Raw genomic sequence first — 24,705 nt, 5'->3', positions numbered from 1 at the left:
AAGGAGCAGGGCTCCTACTTTTATACCCAGTTTCTTTTGTTCTTACAGGCCAGGGGGGCCTTTGCATAACTGTTCTCAGTCCCTGAGCACTTGTGGTGGGTACTTCTGCTTCTGCATTCAGTGTGAGGGCAGGCACATCAGCCGCTCCCCAGGGGGGCGGAGCCGGCATTGTGCAGACAGGGGCAGCCTGAGCACTTTGTTGACAAGCTTTGGTCCTTCCTGGGCCAGGTGCAGGCTGAGTCATCAGTCGCTCCCCAGGGGGGCGGAGCCAGCATTGTGGTGGCAGAGCACAGCCTGATGCATCATTCAGGGGAAACTCCCACCACCCACTAAGGTGTCATCCTGCTATTCACAACCTGTCAACTTCCAGCCCTGTCACTCACACACTCAGACAGTCAGATACAAACAAGAGCAGAGGCGGGCTGAAATGGTTAGACAAGCAAATGCTAACTTTCCAAAAGTAGCATTTGCAAACCCACGATATTAAAATAAACTTTACTAAAAGAAGTATTTTATTATTCTGAGTTCAGGCATACTAAACATGACTCTCTACCATGTTCCCTGAGCCTGCTGGGATTATAGAGTGTAATAATTCCAGCAGCCCATTCTGGCCTAAAGGGAGCAGGTAGCCTTGCAATAGTGAAAAACGAATTTGGCAGTAATTCACTATTAGGACATGCCACACACATCAGGGCTTGTCCTACCTTACACTTACAATGCACCCTGCCCTAGGGCCTACCATAGGGGTGGCTAATATGAAGTTACGGGAAGGTTTAGGGGCTGGCAAGTGGGTGCACTTGCCCAGCCAGCATGACAGTACCAGACTGCACGCAGGTTCTGCCATGGCAGACCCTAGACACATTTTAAGGCTGCTTCTGTGGGTGGCGCAACCAGCGCTGCAGGCCCACTAGCAGTATTGGCATTTACAAGCCCTGGCACTCCTGGTGCACTTTACTAGGGACTAACAGTAAATCCAATGAACCAATCATGGACATCAATCACATGTACAATTTTCAGTAGGGAGAGCATATGCACTTTAGCACTGGTCAGCAGTGGTAAAGTGCCCAGAGTCATTAAACCAAACAAAATAGGTCAGAGAGAGTATTGGAGGAAGGCAAAAAGTTTAGGGATGACCCTGCCAAGAGGCCCAGGTCCAACAAGGAGAGAGGGGAGTATGAGGAGAGAGGTGGGAGTATGAGGAGAGAAGGGGGAGTATGTGGAGAGGGGGCAAGTATGAGGAGAGAAGGGGAGTATAAGGAGAGAGGGGGAAGTATGAGGTGAGAGGGGGAAGAATATGGAGAGAGGGGGGAGTATAAGGAGAGAGGCAGGAGTATGAGGAGATGGGGGAGTATGAGGACAGATGGGGTATGAGGAGAGAGGGGGAGTATGAGGAGAGGGGGGTAAGATGAGAGAGGGAGGAGTAAGAGGAGAGAGGAGGGAGTATGAGGAGAGAGGTGGCAGTATGAGGAGAGAAGGGGGAGTATGTGGAGAGAGGGGCAAGTATGAGGAGAGAAGGGGAGTATAAGGAGAGAGGGGGAAGTATGAGGAGGGAGGTGGAGAATGTGGAGAGAGGGGGGAGAATGTGGAGAGAGGGGGGAGTATAAGGGGAGCGGGTTGTATTAGGAGAGAGGGGGTACTATGGGGAGAGAGGTGGGAGTATGAGGAGATGGGTGGAGTATGAGGAGAGATGGCGGAATGAGGAGAGAGGGGGAGTATGAGGAGAGTGGGGGAGTATGACGTCAGAGAGGGGGAGTATGAGGACAGGGGGAGTATGAGGAGAGCGAGGGGAGAATGAGGAGAGAGGGGGAATATCAGGAGAGAGGGGGAGTATGTGAAGAGAGGGGAGAGTATGAGGAGAGAGGTGGGAGTATGAGGAGAGAAGGGGAGTATGTGGAGAGAGGGGCGAGTAAGAGGAGAGAGAGGGAGTATAAGGAGAGAGGGGGTATGAGTAGAGAGGGGGAGAGTGTGGAGAGAGGGGGGAGAATGTGGAGAGAGGGGGTATATGATGGGAGAGGGGGTAATATGAGGAGAGAGGCAGGAGTAGGAGGAGAGGGGGGGGGAGTATGAGGACAGATGGGGGTATGAGGAGAGAGGGGGGAGTATGAGGAGAGGGGGGAGTATGAGGAGAGGGGGGAGTATGAGGAGAGAGGGGGGAGAATGAAGAAAGGGGAGAATATGAGAAGGGGGAGTATGAGGAGAGAGGGAGGAGTAAGAGAAGAGAGGAGTGAGAATGAGGGTGGGGAGTATGAGGAGAGAGGGGGAGTATGAGGACAGGGGGAGTAGGAGGAGAGAGAGGGGAGAATGAGAAGAGAGGGGGAATATCAGGAGAGAGGGGGAGTATGTGGAGAGAGGGGCGAGTATGAAGAGAGGGAAGACTATGAGGAGAGAGGGGGGAGTATGAGGAGAGAGGGGGTAGTATGAGGAGATGGGGGAGTATGAGGACAGATGGGGGTATGAGGAGAGAGGGGGGAGTATGAGGAGAGAGGGAGGAGTAAGAGGAGAGAGGAGGGAGTGTGAGGATGGGGAGTATGAGGAGAGAGGGGGGAGAAAGAGGGGAGAGGGGGAATATGAGGAGAGAGGGGGGAGTATGAGGACAGAGAGGGGGGAGTATGATGAGAGGAGGGAATATTAGGAGAAGGGGGAGTATGAGGAGATAGGGAGGAGTATGAAGAGATGGGGGAGTATGAAGAGTAAGGGGGGTATGAGGAGAGAGGGGGGAGTATGAGGAGAGGGGGAGTATGAGGAGAGGGGGGAGTATGATGAGAGAGGGAGGAGTAAGAGGAGAGAGGAGGGAGTGTGAGGATGGGGAGTATGAGGAGAGAGGGGGAGAAAGAGGGGAGAGGGGGAATATGAGGAGAGAGGGGGGAGTATGAGGACAGAGAGGTGGGAGTATGATGAGAGGAGGGAATATTAGGAGAAGGGGGAGTATGAGGAGTATGAAGAGATGGGGGAGTATGAAGAGTGATGGGGGTAGGAGGAGAGAGGGGGAGTATAAGGAGAGGGGGGAGTATGAGGGAGAGGGGAAGTATGAGGAGAGGGGGAGTATGAAGAGAGAGAAGGGGGAGTATGAGGAGAGGTGGCAGTATGAGGAGAGAAGGGGGAGTATGTGGAGAGAGGGGCGAGTATGAGGTGAGAGGGGGAGTATAAGGAGAGAGGGGGAAGTATGAGGAGAGAGGGGGAGAATGTGGAGAGAGGGGGGAATATAAAGAGAGGGGGTGTATGAGGAGAGAGGGAGTAGTATGAGGAGAGAGGCAGGAGTATGAGGAGATGGGGGAGTATGAGGAGAGATGGGGTATGAGGAGGGAGGGGAGTATGAGGAGAGGGGGGGAGTATGAGGAGGGGGGGAGTAGGAGGAGAGGGGGGAGTATGAGGAGAGGGGAGGTATGAGAAGAAAGGGAGGAGTAAGAGGAGAGAGGAGGGAGTATGAGGAGAGGGGGGAGTGTTAGAAATGGGATCCCTGGCTGGCCAGGGCTCGCGCCAAAGTCAGTCAGAGACCACCATTCCTAAGTCAGGGCAAGGGAGTTACACGCCAAGATAACCCCTGCTCACCCTCTAGGTAACGTGACGCGAGCAGCAAGGCTAAACTTGGAGGCTATGTAGGTTAAGTGTTTGCGCGCGCACCCAGCACCAACACCCAAGGCCCACCACAAAGGAAACTCCACACAAGGTTATATAAAAATAGCCTTTGTATTATACCAAAACACATTAGAAGTGCTGGGCAGCTGGTGCAACAATGAAGGGGGCCAACGCTGGAGCCTCGCAGGCTCTGGCCACAAGAAATGCCCCCTAGAGCCTCTCTGGGCTCTCAAAGCAAAGATGCAGCCTCACTGGGTGGTGGGGTCCCTCACGGGGGACCCGGGAACACTTGGGGCGCCTTGAACCTCTCTTGGGCTCTCAAGATAGATAGGCGCTGCTGAGCCTCTCGGGGCTCCGAATAATCAAAACTGTGCCCTGCAACTGTGGCACCCCAGAGCCTCTCAGGGCTCGGTAATAAAAGGCCCCCCGGGACCCTCGGGGGTCCGACACAACTGCTCCCGCTCGTTGGAGCCTCTCTTAGGCTCGGGAATCGAAAATGCCCCCAAGAACCTTGTGGGCTCTCTACAAGAATGCGGCCGCTGGTGGAGCCTCTCGGGGCTCTGGATTCGAAAGATTCCGCCTGGGTAGGGGAGCGGCCCGCTGTCTGCCGGGGCAGCTCTACCCTGAATGCGGTGAGGCCCCTAGAGCCCCCACTGGGTTCTGAAACTACAATGGAGCCTTGTTGGCCAGAGCCAGACGCTGCCCCTGTGCTGGAGTCATTCCCTGCGGTACTCGTAGGGAGAGTCAGGTCCTTTTACTGGAGGGGCGGGGCTGGCACCAGTAATGTGCCCCGACACCCCGCCTCTCCTATAGAACCACTCACCGGGTCTGCTCCGGTCGCGCTGGGCTGTGGAGGCGGGGTGGGCTCCCGTCCTCCTTCCGGCTTCTCTCCTCAATCCCCGGACGCATCCCAGTGCGCGGTAGGCTCCCGCCTGGGCTTCCGGTCGTCCTGTCGTCCCGCCCTGGGCTTGCCTGACTTCCGGCCGGGCAGCGGCGACGATTCCTTTCGCAGGCACGGGGGAAAGATGCCGGGTGGGCACCGGCCAAAGCGAGTGGAGCGTCCCTAGGCGCTAGGGGACAATAAAAGCGCTCCCAGGCGCTTAGAACAATAAGAGTGCTTCCAAGAGCTGGGGACAAAATAAAGCGCTTCTAGGCGCTTGTGGGCAATAAAGCGCTCCCATGCGCTATAAGTACAAATCAAGGGCTCCCAAGCGCTAGCAGGAACCAGCAGGAACCAAAGAGTCCAGGACAAAAGTCCTCCTAGCAGAGCCAGGCAGGGGGGGCAAGGCTGGGCCCAGAGCCAGCTCACTGGGTCTCCAGACAGGGAGACAATCCAAGTGGCGGTCCTCCTGGACCCAGCAAAAGCAGCAGCCCCCCTCAGGCAGGATCCTGGAACAGAACAGTTTGTGTGGGGACACAGCCCCATTTTTATAAAGGTCATTCCTTTGTCTTAGTTCAGGGTGAGGGGAAAAAACTGTCGCAGCTGGTTGGTGAGCACTCTTGATGTGCTCAGCCCCTCACTCTATTCACTGGCAGTGCTAGGGTCGTTGGACGCACCACAGGGGGAGGAGCCAGCATTGTGTGGGGAAAGCCCAGCCCTATTCAGGAACCAGGTGCACTCCTCCCCAGCCATCAGCATGCTAATCTCAACACTCACCACTGGGCAGACCCATCCAGACATCCTGGAGCCAGGCTCCAGCCAATCACGTGTCAGCACACTCACTACACACGCACACCCCTTTCTAGAAGTGGCACTTCCACACTAGACACATTCATGCCGCATACATCATTACGCAGCATTCAATCTCACGAGTTCGCACATACGAAACTCGAGCCTGTACACCTCACGCATCAGAAACTACCAGGGACACAGACATTCCCCATGCATTCCTATGGGAGGGCAGGCCAACCTTACTCCAAGCACTCAGAGTGTGCACGCACTTTCCACTGGGACACAGTGAAAGTGCGCAGAACCCAAAAATCACTACCTCCAATTGACATTCACAAAGCAAAAAGTTTAGGGGTGAACCTGCCAGAAGGGCCAAGTCCAACTGAGGGTTTTATTTTTTTTATTAACCCTGGGGATGATGACACTAGCTTTGACAGGGTCCCGCTTCGTCCGGTGTGTTACTGGACACCAGAGCTGTTTCCACCATCAGATGGGCTCTATTCAGAGGGCCATCAGTTCCTAACAGGCGAGGGGGCCGAATCTTCCAAAGACTTACGCCGTATGGGACTCGAGAGACCAGGAGTCCGTGCGTGACTGCACCTGCGAGGAGCCCCGCCCCTTGCACACCGGAGCTACATAACTTCTCGCAGGACCCGCTGGTGCGGGTCCCGCTTCGTCCGGTGTGTTACTGGACACCAGAGCTGTTTCCACCATCAGAGGGGCTCTATTCAGAGGGCCATCAGTTCCTAACAGGCGACGGGCCGAATCTGCCAAAGACTTACGCCGCACGGGACTCGAGAGACCAGGAGTCCGTGCGTGACTGCACCTGCGAGGAGCCCCGCCCCCGCTTATCTGTAGTTATAGTCACTTCCGACTCCCGCAGCACGGGACGCGCGCGGGTCGAGCCGGCGAAGCCCGGACAAAGGGCGGACAGTCTGTGACAGTCCGGGACAGAACGAGGCAGGGCAGGGACACGGACTTTGGCTGTTGTTTTCGCTGACTTTTCATGTTCGGACGGGGATGTAGAGCCTCCAAACACGTACATGTGAGATTTTAATTCATTTTGTTTATATTTAGGATTGTTTTTAAGGTTCGAGGGAAAGAGCCGTAGTAAGCCCACTAGTAGCATAGTTCTGAAATCAAGTTGTGTTAATCGTGAATTGGTTGTTTGAGGACCTTGGATAATAACTATGTCTAAAGTAAAAACTGGTAAAAACCCTCCCGGTCCAGCCACACTGGATAATTACCTTGTCAAAGTGGTTGATAAAATTAACAAAGATCGTCGATTGTCATTGGGTCGGGGGAGCCCCACAGCCTTGAAACCTACTTCGCCTATACCATCTATTTCACTGTCTATCTCGCCACTGGATGTTAGTTGTAATCACGACCATGTAGAAAATTCACCTATGGTGGTACCTACCGATCTAGCTATTAATCAGGCCTTATCGGACGTTCCCCATGATTCTCCAGTCCAATGTTCGCCGGTACCTAGAGTGCCGAGAGTACTCCGATCAAGTAGAAACATTAGTAGAAACACTCAATCAAAACGTGGGGGGGAACAGAAATAAAAAAAGAGTAGATTCACCATCTAATAATGTTGTCTGTGATTCTGACCTAATAGCTAATAATACCCCGGTCAAAATAGACACTGAACATCTAGATTTTCTGATTGGCATAATAGATAGTAAGATCGACAAGATAGTTAAACCTTTATTGGACAAACTTGATTTTATCACAGCGGAAGTGGTTAGATTAGGAGGCCTTTTGGGACCTTATGTGGATCTAAGTGCTAGAACCCAAGTAGTAGATAAGGGCCCAGGAGTTAACAAAGAGACATCTAAGGCTCCCATTCGGGGACCATGTGCAGTAGCTCCACCTGCAACTAAACCCCCGCCAACAGTATGCAGAGATACAACAACTATAATAGCTCCAGAGAAAAATCCGGGGCCAACCGAAGTGAAGACTAAACGTCTTGTCAATTCACAGCCTGATATACCACCAGACTGTGCACCGATGTGGCTGTCTTGACAAACGTTCCACCAGAAAGAGTGACCGGGAACCTAAATAACCCAGAAACTCATGAATCACTGAAGAACAAAACGGTGTCATGGCTCAATCGAGAGTGTGGTTTCCCAGTGGCATTATCAGACCAGATCTTAACTACTAGAAGAACTAACTGGATAGGCAGATCACATAAGAATATTAGGGGCGATTGTATTATTGTAAATTTCCGTAGCCCCCATCTCGCCACCACTGCATTGTTAAGAGCTACTTCCCTACCCCATCACGAACAGGGAATTTCACTTCGACCATTGGGATACTTCTATAGGCATTTGAGACACGAGCCCACCAATGATCCTACAAGGGGCAGAGGTAGAGGTATAAACATGCCCACCGGCTTTGAGGTTGCCACATCTAACCGATACCAACTTTTGAGTGGCTTAGACCTTAATGATTGACTGGATTCTGACCTGTCCCATTCTCTATTTGGGGTAGTAGCCCCTCTCCTTGGGGCTGGGGAGGGGGTTGAAATAGCTGAAAATTTAGCTAACATACGTGAAAGTGGCAACTTTAGTACCACATCTAGTCTTGGGGTCGCTAATGGCGACCGCAGTGATGGTATGTTGGCAGAGGTAGAGCAGCGGGTAATCTCACCTTCTACGAGCGCATTGCCTGGGACTGATCTATTAAGCCTACCCACTATTAGGTCTGATGAAGTTACTAGACCTCCATCATGTTTAATTGCTAGCTGGAATATCGCAGGTTTAGCGTCAAAGGATGACTTCCAGGGCTGGCCCGACTTTGTTAACACTTTTGATATAATGTGTTTCCAGGAAACTTGGTGCAAAGGCCTAATTAGTTACAACGGTTTTGCCTCATCATTTACCCGCTGTGGCTTTCCCTTCTGGTAGAGCTAAGGGAGGGCTCCTGGTATTGATCTCTGTAAAACTTCCTATCACTGTGTGGAAACACGTACTGGTTGGGGCTCATTCCCAGATTTTATGGCTTTATCAGGCGCATGGTAGAAATATTCTGTTAATCAATTTTTATAATAATATTTTCGATAGCTCTAGGCACCTGGTGGTAACTGCTCTTGAGAGTGCCCTGGATGATATAACTAGGGCATCTAATGTTTTTGATTTTATTTGGGCAGGTGATTTCAATACTGCTGTTTGCACCTTCTCCAACCAAAGGGTCTGTGGGATTACGAACCATTTTGGGGATGTTGAGCTTCATTTTCCACATAATCACTATGGGGAGTCCTTGAATAAACTCTTGGCCTCCCATAATATGGAAATTCTGGCCAACGCAAAGAACGATTAGGTGATACAATCCCCACGTTTATGGGCAGGAACGCAAATACTGTAATCAACTTTATTTGCATGTCCTCCAACCTTATTCCCCGGTGTAAGGCCCCTAAGGTCGTGGATAATATACTTAGCGACCATAATTGTATTATTATTGAGGCCACCCTATGGAAAGAAACACTTGTACCTAGTCCAGGTGTTATTGTCAATATCGAACCACATAGACCGAATGGAACCAGAATTAGATGGAAAAGGGACAAAGCTGAAATGACGTCCAATTCAATTGTTAAAAATGTTTAGTAGAAATCATTGCCATTCTTGAGAGTGTTGATGTTAACGCGGATACTGTCCTTAATTTTATTAATATTAATTCTATCATTGACAGTAAACTTACTAAATCTACCAAGGGCAAATTAGTCCATCGAAGGGGGTGGTTTGATCATGCTTCCACAAATGGGTTAAAGGAGTTAAAAGAGGCATTGGCAGTTAAACCAAGAGTCACAAGTGTGGCCACCCAGCATAGGCACACTTACCAGGCGGCAGTAAAGCGCAGGAAGATCGAGCTACAGAAAGAGGCCTGGGATAAACTCACACAGGCTGCTAAAACTTCTAACTGTTCTTTATTTTGGGCTACAATCAACGGTCCATTTCTTAAAGATGATATAGTGCCTGAATTGACATCCAATGTTGACATGGAAACCTGGGTGAAACACTTTTCAACAATCTTTGACTCGGATAGATCGTTGGGTGATTATGATGATTGTTGGCCCATTGTCCTGCTGAATATTACTATCACCGAGGTCATAGATAGCATTAGTTCTAGTAACGGGGGAAAGGCTCAGGGCCTCGATGGGGTTCCCATCGATGTGTATAAATTAGTCCCTGAGCTATGGGGCCCATTGTTAGCCAACGTTTTTAACGCTGCTGTGTGTAAGGGTGTCCCGCCAACCTGGGAGGAATCTATCATTAAACCAATTCACAAGAAAGGTGATAGGGGGGATGTGAAGAATTATCACCCCCTCTCCTTATTAGATTCCTCTGTGAAGATAATGAGCAGGGTGTTATTAATCAGATTGGAAGAATGGGCCTCATTAAAAGGTATCCTTGCAAATAGCCAATATGGCTTTAGGAAGGGGCGAGGGACCATAGAACAATGTCTAAATCTCGAACTTCTGATAGTAAAGTACACTCAGGCCAAGACGGGCTCTCTTCATCTCTGCTTTGCAGACCTGAGCAGTGCCTTTGACATGGTGGACCATGCCATCCTTTGGGCTAAACTGCTAGAAATGGGGGCACCCGAGGGTATTGTCTATTTTTTGGCCCGACTTTATGTCAATCTGTGCACTAGTGTATGCTATGGTCCAAATAGGGAGTGTACTAATAAGTTCAGGATTGGACGTGGTATAAGGCAAGGGTGTGTCCTCGCCCCACTGCTTTTCACCCTTTTCATTAATTAAGTTGATAGCGTTTTAAAGACAATAGTGGCAGATGCTCCAAAAGCCAATAATCGACGTCCCGGTATTACTTTACGCGGACGACGCCGTGTTACTGTCCAGGACCCCAATAGGTCTTCAACGTTTGATGGATAGGTTTTCGCTTTTATACAGGACAGAAAATTGGTAATAAACAAGTCCAAAACCTATACCATGGAATGTGGAAGAAGGCGTGGGAAACCCCATTCGTATTTTATTGATGGACATAAGGTCCAACAAGTGGACAACTTCAGCTACCTTGGTATAACTCTCTCTAAGAACTGTAGCTGGACCAGTGAGCTTAATAACGTTCGGGCAAAGATGGCGAAAAGTGCCAATGGGGTGTTTAAATTTGCCACCAAATTAGGGGACAAATGGATCAAAGACATGTTAAAAATCTATCACTCGAGAGGTCTTTCCATTGCCCTCTATGGTGCCGGGGCCTGGGGATTTGCCACAGCTGGGAGCTTACAAGTAGAGGAAAATTATTTTTTAAAGAGACTCTTGTGCCTGCCCACTTCAGCTTCTAACGACCTGGTTCACCGAGAGCTCGGTATTCAACACCTGTACGATCTGATCGCCCTAAGACCATTAATGCTATGGCGCGCGATCTGAATGAAAGAAGAGACTACTCTAAATAGAGCCATTATTGGCGACTGCCTCTCTGTTGACAACTACTTAAAGATCCCTTGGTTTAAATATATTATTGATAGCTACCAAGAGATCTATGGCTTTAACATTAAAGTGGACAGACTAGCTGCCTCCTGTTTGCCTAAAACTGTAATGAAGAATGTCTTCCTGACCTATAAGTCAGAGCGGCGGCTAAGTAATAGTGTTAATCTTTCCACCTGTGGGTTTCATGCTAGATTTAATGAGAGTGTGGGATACCAACTATTTTTAAGTGAAGTAACCAGAGCGTCTCATCGGTTTGTTTTAACCAGGTTGAGGTTTGGGATTGTGCACCACTTGGTGGCTTTTCCACTAAATAATAAGCATCCGGCTGCCTGTGTCCTTGTGAATACATTACTACACAAAGCACTCTGCACTTTTTACTGCTATGTAAACTTTATGGAAATTTTCGCATAGCTTATTTAAAACCCCTATTTCTCAAGTTTGGTGTTAGTACTGTATATGATTCTATGAAGCTGCTTTTTAACATGTACCACCCGATGTCTGTTTTTTTACTGCCACATTCCTTCTTAAAGCAATCAAGGCAAGGAAAAGTATGTTTTTTTTTAATTATTTATTCTGTTCTTGTAAATCTCTACCATGATTTTTTTTTTTTTAATTCTTTTTATTGTTGCATCAAAAAGCATCATTGTTGCAATAAATCAGCAGTCGGCAGGGCGTCAACATTCCGCCTCTGTCCGTAGGTGTCGCAACTTTTATTCCATCAGTATCAAAGTAAAGTGCAAGATAACAACATGAACACAATAAAACATCCCCCAAAGCAGCAGGATACTCCCCCTACCCCCCTCCACCCCCTCAGACCCATCCTATCTTCCCCTCGCAAGGCCTCCTCACATTCTCTTACATGGTCTGGTCAGTCAGTATTCGTGTGGTTCTTGTGAATAAGTCGGGCAAATCTACTGTGTCAGACAACCCTCCCGTCCTACAATACTGCCCCATATCTGTTTCACTCCAGACCATGGTATTGTCTCCATTTTGCCCATACTCTCCGAAACTTCTTAGGGCACCCTCTAGCTTTGTACGTTACTCTCTCTGCGGCCATATACAAGTCCAGACCCCTCCTCCACTCCTCTATATCTTGTGGTTCGACTGCACCCCAGTATTTTGCAACATCCCTCTTTGCCACTACCAATGCAAGGACCAAAAAGATTATCTTTTTGTGTTGTTGTATAAGCTTTATTCGAGATAATTCTCATAAAAGCACATTATAAAATTTAAAACATTTACAGAATAAAACATAACAATTACAGATATAAATTCATTAAACATTCTGTGCAGCTCATACAATATTAGCATAATAAAATTATTTGTGGCGAATAATTTTGCATATAAATCGTAAATTAAAAGGAAAACCTGATTACCTAATTCCCCCCAGAGATCGTCGCCTGATTGCCCAAGCCCAGCCCAGGTATTTGGCTACCCCAATGACTATCGATTCCTGGGTTGTTGTACACAAGATTCTTAAAGCCACTGCGCTGTCGCGTGTCCCCAGGTTTTTGCATACAGGCGTAAGCCATATTCTCCTCGGTAATGAGTATGCTTGACATACGAATAGGAAATGGCCTACACTCTCCACGGCATTTTCGCAGGCTGGGCATAACCTATTGGTCGATCTATGCCAACCTGCAGTCAGTTTCTTTAAGGGGATAGATCCGGATCTTAACTGAAAGACGAGCTTCCTATCCATTGGTACCGTAATAGTATCCCAATAGTTTTCTAGGATAGGAAAGATTTTTGTCTCCAGGTAGCGACCAGCCATAGAGTCGGACCTAGCGTCTTTCAACAGATTACCACCCACCCAATCCCAATATTGTGATTTGAGGGCTTCTTTGCTTGGGAAGTCTTCTCCCACAGGGTTATTCCAAAGATTGGAAAGCCCTAAGTTAGTCAACATGGCCTTCAGGTTTTTGAGCCATTTTATCTTGTTGAAGATATCTTCCTTAATTATCCAAAGAAAACCCTCCGCGTATTGTCTAATTTCTGGAGTCGTCCAAAGACGTCTCCAGTAGAGGACAGGGCGCAATATAGCTCTGTCGGCAATTGGACGCCTACCCAACTCCAGAAACAATGGGATTAAGGGGGTGCTCTGTGGAAGTCCTGTGATCCCTCTCAGGAACTTGTTCTCAGATGTCTGTAAAGCCACAAGATTGTCCCAAGCCCATAACTCCGCGCCATATAATGTGGCACCCAAGATCTTCGCATCATACACTATAAGTGCTGGTTTAATCGGTTTTGTCTTGGATTTGCGGTGTTCCCCCCTCAAAGCACCTGAGAGCTGTTGGTGTTTTAAGACCACTTTTTCCAAATGATGCGACCAGCCAACGCCCTCTGCAATCTGTACCCCCAAATACGTGAACTCTTTAACAGCATCTAACCTGCTGTTATTTAGGGTTACCTTGGGATATATTCTGCGACGTGGGGTAAAGGCCATCAATTTTGTTTTTCCCACGTTCACTTCAAGCCCATGCTCTGTGCAAAAAACATCAAAAATGTTTAGTGCACGTTGCAGCCCTGCAGGGGTCTTAGACAAGATAAGGGTGTCGTCAGCGAACATCAGGATCGGGACCCTGGTGTCCGCTAACGACGGAGCGTCTACGCTAGCCTCCAACATTCTCTTAACAATCCCGTTAATAAATAACGAGAAGAGTAAGGGAGCCATGGAACAGCCTTGTCGGACACCCCTTTCGACTGGGAAGTCCGAGGTTGTCTCCCCGTTTCCACCCCACTGTACTCTTGCAAAATTGGATTCATGCAATCGCATGATTAGTGTGAGCAAATCGACAGGAATCCCCAGCCTTTGCAGAACCAACCATAGCTTAAACCGGGGGACTAGGTCGAATGCCGCCCGCAGATCGACAAACGCGACATACAGACAGCCCCTTCCTAGTAGAACCGTCTTCCACCGCAGTATAGTGAAGCGGAAGACCTGGTCAATGGTACTGGTTGCTCGCCTAAATCCAGCTTGGTATGGAGAAAGGGCGTTGTTGTCATCAACCCAGTCCATAAGCTGGTTTGCTACCATTCTCCCCACTACTTTTTGCATGGTTGCTATTAGGCTTATAGGCCTGTAGTTGGCAGGCAGTGAGCGATCACCCTTCTTATGAATGGGAATGATAATTGCGCCTTTCCAAAGGTCGGGGACCACCTCCCCCTTGGCTAGGGCATTTGCTACTAGAAAGGTATACCTCGCCCATCTAGTCATGTCGTATTTAAAAATATCCGGGGGAATCCCGTCTAGCCCTGGCGCTCTCCCACATTTCACGGAACTAATCGCAATTTCTACTTCTCTAAGGGAAAACAAATTGTCGATAGCATAGACTGGTGTTATGCCCTCGGCCACCCCAGGATGGATGACTTCAGCATACTGTGGTCTAAAGTAGTCAACCCAGGCATCTTCTGCTACATTATTATCTGGCTTTGCAGGGCCACCTCCTCTACCCCACTTGATAATTTTCCAAAAGGTCCTGGAGTCCTTGTTACCTGAAGCCTCTTTTAACTCAGCCCAATGGTCCTCGTCCCATTTCTTTTTAGCTCGGTAGATGGCCATCTTGTACAGTTTCCTATTCACTTTTATTGCAGCGCGGTCCCTATTCCTAATAGCTTGTCCCAGTTCTAGTCGTGCCGATCTACATTGGCTATCAAACCACCTTCCAACATCTTTAGTTTTCCTCCCTTTCTTGCTTTTGGTAAAAAAACATGGTTTCAGGAGGGAAAATAACTTGTTGTGGATTTCGGTGATGCCACTAGCCCCCGGAGCTATTGGATCTGCTGCCTCCATTGCGGAAATTGCACTATCAACCTCATGGTTGATATAGGTCATGGTAGCCTCATTTGCCAATACCTTTGGCCATTTTAACCTACGTTCATCATTACTCATAACTGGGACTTCGTCATTCGTTAGATGCAAGTTTCCCACTCCAACGTTCCACCACCTATGGGTCACACAAAGGGGGTTGTGGTCACTTTCAACCCTGGGCCTGATGGCCATGTCAATAACCCCCTCCCACAGTTGGAGACTACATAATATATAATCAATTCTGCTCCTGCTGTTACCGTTGTCAAAAGTACAGCTACCCTCCTTGTCCCCTGGTGTTCTCCCGTTCAGTGCTCTTAAACCATGTTCCATACAAATAGCATTTAACAATAAAATGTCTTTTGTCCATCGCTTTACGGGTTTTAAACATAGAGAAGGTACTCCCCAAAGATTGTCCTCATCCTTCCCTAAAGGATCGTTTGTACAGTCCAAAGGTTCAAAAGTCCTGTTGAGGTCCCCAGCTATTATCACCATGCTTTCTTGGGACTTGGTTTCTAAGGCAGCAGACAACAACTCTAAGGTAGAAGAATTGGTTACATTATTACCTCTTGCATAAACGTTATACAAATCCATTGATGAACCCTTGCCTGTAGAGATTCTTAACACTTGTAGATCACTGGTTCCCAGGTCCAACATTTTGATGTTGATGTGCAAGTCCTGTTTCATCCAAACAGTGAGGCCACCCTTAGGCCGCCCCCTTCCACCTTTTGATGCTGGTATATAATAGTTTAAATAACCAAAACAGAAAAGGGGGTCACAAGCCCAGGTTTCTTGAAAGCAACAGACATCAAACCCACTGATATAATCCACCCAGGATTGGGAATCTAACTTACCACCCAACCCAGCAACATTCCAAGATAAAAGCGTACCAATGCTAGACTCAATCCCATCGTGAATGTTAGTGTTGGAAGACACTTGAGCGATCATCGGGCTTTCGATGTTATTAATCTGCTTCTCATGGTCATCAATGGGATCAGCAATCATGTTAGCTATTATTGAGGGTAATGTCACAGCATTAGCATTTGTATTTTCCAGTCTAGTACCACCTTCTTCAACAAAACTCCCCATCTCTATGTAACCAACCGTTGAGCATGTAACAATGGTGTCAACATGATCGCCACAAACCCCTTTGAACTCATTATTATTCCCTCCTGTCCTACTGTTCCTATCTTTGTAGTTTTGTCAACATCCCCATCCCGGGTCCTGCCATCCTACGTGAGGGTTATAATTTATACATGTAGTATGATTATGGCCAAATGAAGGAGCTGGTAAGGAATTGACTGACCATGGTACAGTAGGGGGGATTAGGGGTTCATTGAGCAAGCTAGTCGTTACACTGGTTGGGCGGGGGTAAAAAAAAGTAAGGTCTACAATTCCAATACCTCCCTTGTTTGTTCCCCATCCCTGCCTAGTTATCCATCCTGCCACCCTTGGATCTTGGAAATTAACCACGATACAGTCCCCACCCAAGGTTTTCGGTGTATACCCCATCCAGTCTATTCTCCTTACCCCTATGATTAACCCATCGATGTCACCTGGCAGAGGACGATTTTCCCTTAACCAGTGCATGATCTTGTTTTTGAGCAAGTGAAAAGTTTCTCTCTGCCCTGTGGGTAATGGTGGTACATTTATAAGAACTGCTACATAGGGGAAGGAATTCGGAGTAAGATTCACCGGGGGTTTTCTGTGGGGTGGCTTTGTCAAGGGAGGCGGGATTGTTTTAGGAACTTTGGGAACGGGTTGGGGGGCAGGTTTCAACATCTGCTGTTTATTATTTGGTTGGGTTGGTGCTAGAGTTTTACCTACTAGAGGGTATACATTAGCCCCATTCCCAACCACAGGATTGTTTGAAACTATCTGCTTGTTATTGGTTGCTTTTGCAGATACGGGAACTTTGCCCGCTTGGGAGCAAACTGTAACCTCTGCGCTCGTAGCAGTTGATGGATTTTGTGTCTGGGGTATTGTAGACTGTGGAGGATATGTAGTGTTCGGCTGGGATTGAACAGAACCTACGTGTGCTCTGTCGGCTCTATCAGCAGATTTTATAGTTGTTTTGACGGTAGGGTTGCATTGCTTAGAATGTAAAGGGGAGTTATTTTGAGACCTTCTTCCCTTGTCCTGAGTAACAGGGTTAGTAAGGACCTGGGGCTTTGTGCTTACATCCACCCTAGCGTTAGCTTTAATCAAGGATTTTGTGGAATAGAAATTGTCTAGTGTTGCCTGTTCAAAATGATTTAGCCTATCTGTAAGCTTGACAATTCTATCCTCAATAGGGGTAAGTATTAGTCTAAGCAATTTTTCCAACTCAGGAAGCACATTTGCAAGTGATAGCAGCTTTTCATTAATTGGTACAGTGGAGTCAGTACAAGTATTCTCTTCTTTATCTTGACTGTCCAAAGGGGCAAGATTAATGTGTGGAACACTTTCTGTACTATGATTTTCTTCAATGACAACCTCTCCAATGTTCACAGATTTGTGTAGCTTCCTGTGGTTTTGAGGGGGTTTGACCACCATTTTACATTTTCTTACTGGGGCTGGTCTTTTCCTTTTAGACCAGAGCTTAGATTGGGCCAATGTAAACTGAGCACCAGAGTCAGGGAGCGATGTAGGTTGGATAATACTCCCACAGGGATTATTCAATTCTGTTGCAACGTCCTTGTTTGTTATTTGTGCCTGTCCCTCAGAATGTTCGTTGGCAACTGGAAGATTCACTGAGGATAGAGGGGTTACCAGGGTGGGGTACGTTAGAGTTGAAAGCTTATCCGTAGAATTCTTGAGTAATTCTATTGATAATCTACGCTCTGCGCGCCTCTCTGCCAGGGATAACTCTTTGTCAATTGACAACGAACGATTAAAAAAGAATTTATCTAAAGGGCCAATTGCCAGAGGACCAGACTCAACCGGAGGAGTTGTCAAGTGGCTGTTAGCAGTACTTGTCGATGCAGACATTGCCATACTTCTCACCAATCAAAACAATATGTCAATGTCACTTACTGGAGAAGGTACTATGGGTCACTGATAAGGGGGGTGGCCCAGCCCGGCCTCCTTCGGCCCCTGACGGCCACAGACGGTCCCGCCCTTGTCCCGGGCTTCTCCCGCGCGCTCCCGCGCCGCGGGATCTATGGTCTGTGTTATACGCTGGAAGTACCTATCATTGGTCGGTGGACAGGGGGGTGTGGCCAGCGGGGAGAGCAGCCCAGGTGTATGGAATGGGCGCGCAGGGGCTCCTGGAGACTGGAGTCCCTGCCTGTGCTCGCAGCCCCGCCGGCTCTCTTCCTGCCCGCTCCTCCGCCGATAGCCTCACACAGCAAACAGCAGCCCTAGATCTCAAGGCGCTGCGGGACCCGCGAAGCGGGTCCGGCGAGGTCAGAGAAGCGTTCAGGGGTTGAAAGTGGAAGCAGAATCCCTCTGTGAGGTCACACGCCCAGCCAGCAACACGGCAATCCAAACGAGCAGTTCAGGTGATCCACGGGTCTGATGGTGCAACCCGGTTTTCAAAGCACAGAGCGGGGGCGTGGCCAGCGGGGAGAGCAGCCCAGGTGTATGGAACGGGCGCGCAGGGGCTCCTGGAGACTGGAGTCCCTGCCTGTGCTCGCAGCCCCGCCGGCTCTCTTCCTGCCCGCTCCTCCGCCGATAGCCTCACACAGCAAACAGCAGCCCTAGATCTCAAGGCGCTGCGGGACCCGTGAAGCGGGTCCGGCGAGGTCAGAGAAGCCTTCAGGGGTTGAAAGTGGAAGCAGAATCCCTCTGTGAGGTCACACGCCCAGCCAGCAACACGGCAATCCAAACGAGCAGTTCAGGTGATCCACGGGTCTGATGGTGCAACCCGGTTTTCAAAGCACAGAGCGGGGGGCGTGGCCAGCAGGGAGAGCAGCCCAGGTGTATGGAATGGGCGCGCAGGGGCTCCTGGAGACTGGAGTCCCTGCCTGTGCTCGCAGCCCCGCCGGCTCTCTTCCTGCCCGCTCCTCCGCCGATAGCCTCACACAGCAAACAGCAGCCCTAGATCTCAAGGCGCTGCGGGACCCGCGAAGCGGGTCCGGCGAGGTCAGAGAAGCCTTCAGGGGTTGAAAGTGGAAGCAGAATCCCTCTGTGAGGTCACACGCCCAGCCAGCAACACGGCAATCCAAACGAGCAGTTCAGGTGATCCACGGGTCTGATGGTGCAACCCGGTTTTCAAAGCACAGAGCGGGGGGCGTGGCCAGCGGGGAGAGCAGCCCAGGTGTATGGAATGGGCGCGCAGGGGCTCCTGGAGACTGGAGTCCCTGCCTGTGCTCGCAGCCCCGCCGGCTCTCTTCCTGCCCGCTCCTCTGCCGATAGCCTCACACAGCAAACAGCAGCCTTAGATCTCAAGGCGCTGCGGGACCCGCGAAGCGGGTCCGGCGAGGTCAGAGAAGCCTTCAGGGGTTGAAAGTGGAAGCAGAATCCCTCTGTGAGGTCACACGCCCAGCCAGCAACACGGCAATCCAAACGAGCAGTTCAGGTGATCCGAAGGAAGATTATCAGAGGGCGTGCCAAGTCCACCTCAGTCGTCATACCTAGTAGTGCCAGCCTAGGGTCGCGTGTTAGAGCCACTCCCAGAACCTCGCTCAGTTCCGCGAATATGTGATCCCAGAATGTTTGAATAGCGTCACACGCCCATATCGTGTGGAACAAATCACCACTCTGGTGGCGACACCTAAGGCACGCCGAATCTGGTATTCTTCCCATTTTAAACAGCCGCACTCTATCAAAATAGGTTCTGTGGAGCACGTTCATCTGGATTAGGCGTAGCCTCGATTTAATCGCCACCTCACGTGGGTGCATGAGGACCATCTCCCAGTCCAGGTCATCCATACCCCCCACATCAGCCTCCCACTTACTCCGTAGTCCCTGCAAGTCGCCCAACATGTTGTTAGTGAGCGTTTTATAGGTGAGGGATACCGCCCGTCCCAGTATCTGCTCCTGAAGCAACCTACCCTCTAGTGGAGCGTATTCCGGAATGTCTGAGAGTGTAATGTTTTGCGCCCTCCATGCATGTCTCAGCTGTGCATATTTGTAAAACTGAGTGTTGTGGAGACCAAAGTCAGTCTTAAGCATCTGGAAGGACTTCAGTTCCCCTCGCGCAATCACATCCCCAATTGTTGAGATGCCTATATCGTCCCATCTTCCGAAGCCACGCAGTTTACTGAGTTCCCCCAGCCATTTACAGTGCCATAACGGCGTCTGCCGGGTGGGCCTCTTGTCCCATCCCATGCGCACCGTGGCCTTTTTCCATGCTGTCAATGTGATCATTGTGGCCGGTAGAAGCGACTGTCCCAATGTCCCTCCATATAAATAGTATAATAGATTTTTGGTGGATAACTTAGTCCTCTCTAGCGCGTATGTGGGGTGGTCCGCTGCCCCATGCAGCCACTCATTAAATCGGTGTAAGGTGTTCCGCCCAGTAATACGCCTCCAGGTTAGGAAGGGAGATCCCCCCACTATATTGGTGGCGCTGCAGCGTTGTAAGTGCCACCCTCGGCTGTTTCCCCAGCCACAGGAAGGCCCTAAGGTCCGCATGGTTTTTATTCATCGTTTTTGCTGGCAGCGGGTAATATTCGTTCTGTAGCGCGTACAGGAACTTCGGTAGGATAACCATTTTATAAAGCGCCGCTCGTCCCAGAAGGGTGAGTGGGAGCTGGCGCCACCTGTTCATCTCCGTCGAGGCGCAGTCTATAACTCAAGCAATATTCTTGCGGTAGGATAGTCCCCTGTCTAGAGCGATGAATACTCCCAGATATTGAAAGCCGTCCTTGGTATGTATGAGTTGTCCCGGTAGGCATTCCCCCCCGCTCCAGACCATGTGGGTCGTAGAGGACTGATTTATGCCAGTTCACGGTATGGCCTGCCATAGCGCCATAGCCCTCCAACTCCCTGAACAATTCCGGGATCGTAGTGTCTGGCTCAGTTACAAACAATAGCACGTCGTTGGCGTATAGGGATATTTTCTCCTGTGCCGAGTCTACACCACCCCGCGAGAAACCCCTAATCCCAGGGTTGTGTCTGACCCTGATCGCTAGAATTTCAATAGTGAGTGTAAACAGAAGGGGTGATAACGGGCATCCCTGGCGAGTGCCCCTGCCGATTGGAAATTCGCGGGATAAACTTCCGTTAACCCGAACACGCGCCCTCGGTGCCGAGTATAGGAGCCGAACCCATGCCTGGTACTTAGGGCCAAACCCATACCTCTGCAGCGACGCCATCAGGAAAGGCCAATGCACCGCGTCGAAGGCCTTCTCCGCATCTAGGGAGAGGAACCAGTGGGGCTCGCTTCTTCCCTCAACCTCCTGTAGCCAGTTATGTGTGCGACGGAGGTTCAACTTGGTTGCTCTGTCCGGGAGGAAGCCTGACTGGTCCATATGTATAAGATCTGTTATTACCGACCGTAGTCGTTTAGCTAAGATGGTGGCTAGGATCTTTGTCTCCATGTTGAGGAGGGAGATGGGGCGGTAGGAGGCACATTCATCCCTTGGTTTGCCCTCCTTATAAATCGGTACAATATTGGCCAATGCTAAGTCTGGCGGCAGGCTCTCCGCCTGGCACGCCTCCAGAAACAGGGTTTTTAGGTGACGCTGCAGCAGGTCCGCAGCCCGTTTGAAAAACTCAGCCGGATAGCCATTCGGCCCAGGGGTCTTCCCTGGTTTCAGCGAGGCTATGGCATCAGATATTTCCTCAAGAGTCACCGCCGCCTCTAACGCCTCGCTAGCCTCGGGGGACAGAGTCGGTATCTCCATGTCGCCCATATATTGCAGCGCGTCCTCCTCCGTACCCAAATCCCTGGCTCTAAAGAAGCTTTCATAGTAGGCCGCAAAGGCTTCCGCTATAGCCTCGTCTGTGTGTACTTGGCTGCCGTCGGCCAATGAGACCCGATCTACCCACCTCGCCGCCCGTTCCTTGCGTCCAAGCCATGCTAGGAGTCTGCCGGACTTGTCACCCACGTCATACAACCGGTGCAGGGTTGCCAACGCCTGTGTACGCGCCTCGTCTGTTACCAGCTTCCTGAGCCGCCGTTGTTCATCCAATAGTTTACGCAGTAGTACCTCTTCCTTCTGTCGCTGATAGTCCGTCTCTAAGGCTAGGATAGACGTCTCTACACTGGCTACCTCATCCTGTTGCATTCGCCGCCTCTCTCCTAACCTGCTCTGTATACGGTCTTGTAGGACCGGTTTCATCGCTTCCCAGAAGGTGATCCCCGAATCCACTGTACCCTCATTTTCGGCCACATAGACCTTGATGTCAGCTCTGATGCCCCGCCCCAGTTCCGGAGATTGAAGGTCCCAAGCCGCTAGATGCCATTCCATCTTCTCCCCCCCCCCCCCTTCCGCCCCAACTATACATACAACAGAGAGTGATCTGACAGTCCTCTCGCTTTGTAATCTGCCCTGACTCTCGATGTAAGGTTTAGCCTGGACATGAATATATAGTCTAGTCTTGAGAAGACCCTGTGAGCCCCCGAGTAGTAGGAGTATGTCTCTTGGGTGGGATGGAGCCATCTCCAGACATCCGTGAGTCCAATGGCATTCAACGGACGTGCTAAGGCCGTATTTGTCCCCTGGGTACGTGGTGTCCCTGACCGGTCTCTTGCTTCGCACATAACATAGTTAAAATCCCCTCCCACTATTTGTATCGTATCTGCTGTATCCATGAGTATGGTGGTGATCCCTTTGAGGGTGCGTGCCTGTAGCTTCGGGGGGGCATATACCGAGATAATCGTGTACCTACGCCTATTCCAGGTCCCTTGTATGCCTGCGTATGTCCCCTGTGTGTCCAACCAGGTACGGGTGACCATGAATGGTGCAGTTTTCTTTACGAGGATCGCCACCCCCCTGGAATCTGTAGTGTATCCAGCATGGGCTAGCACAGCATAACGGCCCCTTGCTATAAAAGCGCACTTATTGCCGCGAAGGTGTGTTTCCTGTAGAAGGATGATGTCTGGCGCCACCCTCTTGAGGTAAGCGTTCACTAAGCCCCTCTTGATCTTTGACCCTAACCCATTCACATTCCACGTTAAGACGGTGACCCCTGTGTCACCCCCCTGCAGAGTGTCTAGTGTACCTGCCATCTAGTAGTACGACATTTGTCCCAGATGAGACTCTGTAGTGAAAGTGGTACTAAGTGTGGTAAGGCGTGACGCTGCTGCTCCTCAACTGTCCCCCCCCTCCTCCCCTGAACCCTCCAGAACCCCAACTTGAGAGAATTCGAAAACCTCCCCCCCCCCCTTTACCCGCCTCCCCACCTCCCTCCCCTTCCAGTCGCATCCCAGCGTGGGACCAAACTATCCACGGGAGAAGGCCTGTCGCCCTCCCACATTTCCCACCCATCACAAACCAAATAACTTTAAATGCAACCCAAACAACATTTAAGGGCGTGTCAACTTGCGTGCTCCCCTTGGCCGAACGGCGATCTCACTAGTCCCTGAGCCTCATAGGTCATGAGTGAGAGTCCTGTGTGTCCATAGTGGGCCCCTGGCCCGACGAGTCCTGCTCCAGGTTGTGGATTTCTTTAACCAACGGGTGAACTGAGTCTCCAACGTCATCGTCCTCTTCACCACCAGAGGCGCGTCCCTCTGACTCATCCCCCTCTTCCCCCTCTGAGCGAATACCATTTCTTAAGCAGCTAAATCTGGAGCCCGCTACCGAGCCGTGACCCGGCGAAGTCGATCTGCCTCCTCTCCTGCCACTGGTGCCGCGGGTCTGGTAAGGTGTTGCCGGGGTTTGTTTCTTCAGCCTTCCTGGTTTCCTTCGCTGCGGTTTGGGTAGCTCCCAGCCCCTCCCGCACTGACCTGTCCATGGCCTCCCGTCCGGCTGCCTCTCTGCTGTTCAAGATGGGGCATTCTTCAAGCCATTGCCATGCATCCTCCGGATGCGGGAAGAAGATGGACTTGTCCTTATAGATCACCTTGAGTTTTGCAGGGAAGAGGAGCATGTATGTAATGTTCATGGATCTCAGTTTTGCCTTTACGGAGTCAAAGGAACGGCGCTGTTTCGACACTTCCTGGCTGTAATCCGGGAAAATCATTATAGTTGTGTTCTCCATCCGGATTTCTCTCATCTTCCTTGCTTCCCTTAAGATTAGGTCTCTATCCGCATAGTTCAAGAAGCGAGCTATAACTGGTCGCGGCCTTGCGCCCTCCGGCGGTTTGGCTAGGAGAGCCCTGTGTGCCCTCTCAATAATGAAGCATGTGGAGAACTGCGCAGCCGGAAAAGTAGTCTTAAGCCAGGCGTGTAGGAAGGAGGCCATGTCCCTCCCCTCAATTCCTTCCCTAAAACCCACAAAGCGGAGGTTGTTGCGTCTAGATCTATTTTCCGCATCGTCCACCTTCCATTGTAGTGGACGGTGCGAGGCCTGCAGTTCCGCCATGTCCTTCTTCAGGGCTGTGATCGAGACATCGTGTTCAGTAACCCTCGTTTCCGCTTCTGTCACCCTGTCCGTCAGATTCCGAAAGTCCTGTTGCAGCAGTGTTATCTCAGAGCCTACCTCTCCAATCTTTACCTCCAATGCCGCCCGGGATTCCTGAATGTCGCTCCTGGATGCCTGGATGGCTGCCAGTAACATTGCGGTTTCGGACTGCGGGCAGGGCATCGCCCGCTGCTGCTCCGCGACATGTTTTGGCGCCGCAAAGTTGCCCATGGGGCCCGGCTTCGTGGGCTTAGGGAGCTGGTCTCTCTTCCCCATGGCCGTCCTCACCCTCGGAGGAAATCCCTCTCCGGTTTACTCGCCCGTGCCTTCCGGTGCTCCCAGAGCGTGGGTCAGGCCAACCCGGTGTTGGTAGTTGCAGCTCGTTTCGCGGCACCCAGAGCCTCCAGTGCCATGAAGAGGGACGCCTCCCGCGTGTAGCTCCCTGTCTGGTATACCACGTGCCCCTTTTTTCAGTAGTGCGGCCTCACACCCCGATCTCCACACCGTCGGAGCCTTGTCGGATGTCCCTCCGTGCCCTGCCGCGACTTCTCCACGTAGTTACTGAGTTCCTAACGGCTCTAGTATTTGGGCGTCCCACTGATCCTGCGGACGCCACCCAGGCCGAGATCTGTGTGCCAGGAATGCTCTGTTGTCAGACGGGCACAGGATGGAGGGAAAGGCCGGCCGCGCCGTATCTTGCTGTTGCTGCGAGGCTCACCCGGCGAGCTCCATGTGCCCCAACCAGATCTGGGCGGCTGT

The 24,705-nt window shown here is 50.6% G+C and overlaps 1 protein-coding gene across 1 annotated transcript in view; it reads right to left on the bottom strand.

Annotated features, from left to right (window-relative positions):
• The window catches only part of CADM3 (cell adhesion molecule 3), an 825,731-nt gene that overhangs the window by 375,717 nt on the left and 425,309 nt on the right, over nucleotides 1-24,705 (bottom strand). The gene's annotated exons all lie outside the window — the stretch shown is intronic.

The sequence above is a fragment of the Lissotriton vulgaris genome, chromosome 12, assembly GCF_964263255.1.
Source record: "Lissotriton vulgaris chromosome 12, aLisVul1.2, whole genome shotgun sequence".
Taxonomy (NCBI): domain Eukaryota; kingdom Metazoa; phylum Chordata; class Amphibia; order Caudata; family Salamandridae; genus Lissotriton; species Lissotriton vulgaris.
Note: the sequence above shows the minus strand (reverse complement) of the source record. Positions and strands in the feature narration are given on the sequence as shown.